Genomic DNA, 2,500 nt, shown 5'->3' on the forward strand with positions numbered 1-2,500 from the left:
AAGAGTGGTACTCTTACTAATGGACTTACTTTTCGTAAACTCTTCGCAAAATCGACAAGGAAAGTTTCTAGATACTGTTAATTGTTTTATAATAAATATCTTTCGAGGTACTCAAGAAAATTAGAGAAATCTTTAACGCGAGCAAGTATGATTGCCTTATATATATATATATATATATATATATATATATATATACATAGCTGTGGATAGAAGGAATAGTATCTGTTATGTGAGGTCGAAAGAAGTGGCTCTTGCGCGGCACATATCAAAGGAACCAGATATACTGATGATGAAGTGGAATTTTCATTTAGTACCGGTCATCGTTCTATTTCAGATTCCTACGAATCTATTGCGTAGATTGAAAGTTTTGACGTATATGATGTATCGATGGACTTGAAATTCTATCGTGATATCAACAATATGGTATTGCATACATACAAATAAACACTCCGTTAAATCTGATGTATTATGTTGTTGATAGAATGATCTACTACTCGTTGGAAATTTTCAAGATGGTGATCCATCAGATATATATATATATATATATATATATATATATGTATATGTATATACATACGTACGTACGTATGAGAAATATATCGTAATATATCGTATATATGCGAATATTTATCATGCGAATTTTCAGATTCAGATGATAGGAACTCGAGAAATAAGGAATATATATATATATATATATATATATATATATCGAATAAAATATTCAATTTCTTATCAAATCGAGCCAATTATCTAGAAACCGAATGATTTACCAGGAATGGACTTGTTCTTTTCCAAACGACAGACATCGTATACATTATACATATTTGCAGCGAAGAAGCTGAGGATGATGATCGGTAATGGAAGTAGAGAAAATAAATCGGGGGCGAAGGTGGAACGTTCTCTTCGAGGAAGCATATATAAGTGCGTGGAAAAATAAAATACTAAGAATAAGTAAGAGCTCTCTAACCAGGCTAGCTAAATCTTACGTTCTTGTATATTTAGGCGAATTTAATCGAAACGTACCACAGCGACACATCTCTTCTGTTCATATCGTTCAACGATAAATTTCATGGTCGTATAATAATGTAAAGAAGGCGTGGGATGCTTGTATATGTATGCCTGTGTGTTAGAAAGAGAGAGAGAGAGAGAGAGAGAGAGAGAGAGAGAGAGAGAGAGAGAAAGAGACAAACGATCTCATTACGGAAGCTCTTTAAATAATATACGAGGTGTGTTTGTGTGTGTATTTGTATGTACACGTAAACGAAATAGAGAGAGAGAGAGAGAGAGAGAGTGAGAGAGAGAGAAGGAAAGTTATAGGCTAACGAATATTCGGTTGGAACGCGTAATAAGCGATAGTGGCTTCGAAGAAGTTCCGGCTAAACATTTACACTGTTCGGAGTTAGCCTCATCCGTTTATTTTCATCATTCGAAAGAAACTCGTAAGCTGTCCGCTCGCGACGTTTACATCCCTGAAAAGCAATGTGCCTGGACGCACATGGATCAGTTACTCTTAACACGCTATAATCTTTTAATAACGATCGCCCGTAAATTTTTCCATGAATATCTTTTCTCTTGTAAAATCAAGAAAATATTCTATTTTTTTTTTTTTTTTTTTTTTATCTTTTTTGTCTCTTTCTTTCTTTTTTTTTTTTTTTTCTTTTTTGCTTGTTCCTTTCTTTCTTTCTTTCTTTCTTTTTCTCGTCTTAACGTTTTATAACGCAATCCGATGAACTTTTATCATTTAAAATAATTCATTCTCTTATATTTTTTTCAGAGAAATAGATAAATAGATAGAGAAATAGAAAGAGAAAGAGAGAAAGAGAGAGTGAGTGAGTGAGTGAGTGAGTGAGTGAGTGAGTGAGTGAGTGAGTGAGTGAGTGAGTGAGTGAGTGAGTGAGTCGTCGCGAATATGAATTGCAGTATTGTTCCTATCACTAGTCATAATCATGAGGCGTGGACGAAAATCGATATTGGATACAAGAATCGCATACTCACTCGATACGATACTTCACGCTCGAAAAAATTGATGCCGAACACGAAGGTAGGATATCTAAGATATTATTCTCGATTCCTCGTTGAAAGCGGATTCGCGTTTTGATCCGGTATCGCGTAATTCTCGATACATACCACGTGATATACATAATGCAACGTAGTAGATGGACATACATAAATGCATAAATACATTTATAGTTGGAGAAGGCTCTTTAGTTTTTCTGCTTCTTCCTCTTCTTTTTTTCTACTTTTTTTCTCCTTTGTTTTTCATATGATCATCATCATCATTATCATTATCATTATCATTATCATTATCGTCATCATCATCATCATCATCATCATCATCATCATCATCATCATCATCATCATCGTCATCTCTTTCGTATAATATTTTCAATACTTTTTTCTGTTTTTTCTTCTTTCCTTTTCTTTTTTTTTTTTTTTTTTTTTTATCAATTTCACAGATTATAAGCCGATTTCCTTTCGCGTCGAATTCCATGTCTTCTCA

At 33.5% G+C, this 2,500-nt stretch overlaps 1 protein-coding gene across 7 annotated transcripts in view; it reads left to right on the plus strand.

Annotated features, from left to right (window-relative positions):
* The window catches only part of cv-2 (crosveinless 2-secreting protein), a 26,678-nt gene that overhangs the window by 3,068 nt on the left and 21,110 nt on the right, over nt 1-2,500 (plus strand). For 2 of the 7 annotated variants that reach the window (XM_085660760.1, XM_035883943.2), the window contains exon 1: nt 1,869-2,041. The exons of the other annotated variants lie outside the window; for them this stretch is intronic. The gene's annotated coding sequence lies outside the window, so the exon portion shown is untranslated. Of the gene's footprint in view, nt 1-1,868; nt 2,042-2,500 lie in introns of those variants that run through there. 7 annotated transcript variants of the gene reach the window in all.

This window comes from Vespa mandarinia, chromosome 12, assembly GCF_050613455.1.
Source record: "Vespa mandarinia isolate Hongniang chromosome 12, ASM5061345v1, whole genome shotgun sequence".
NCBI classification, from domain to species: Eukaryota; Metazoa; Arthropoda; class Insecta; order Hymenoptera; family Vespidae; genus Vespa; species Vespa mandarinia.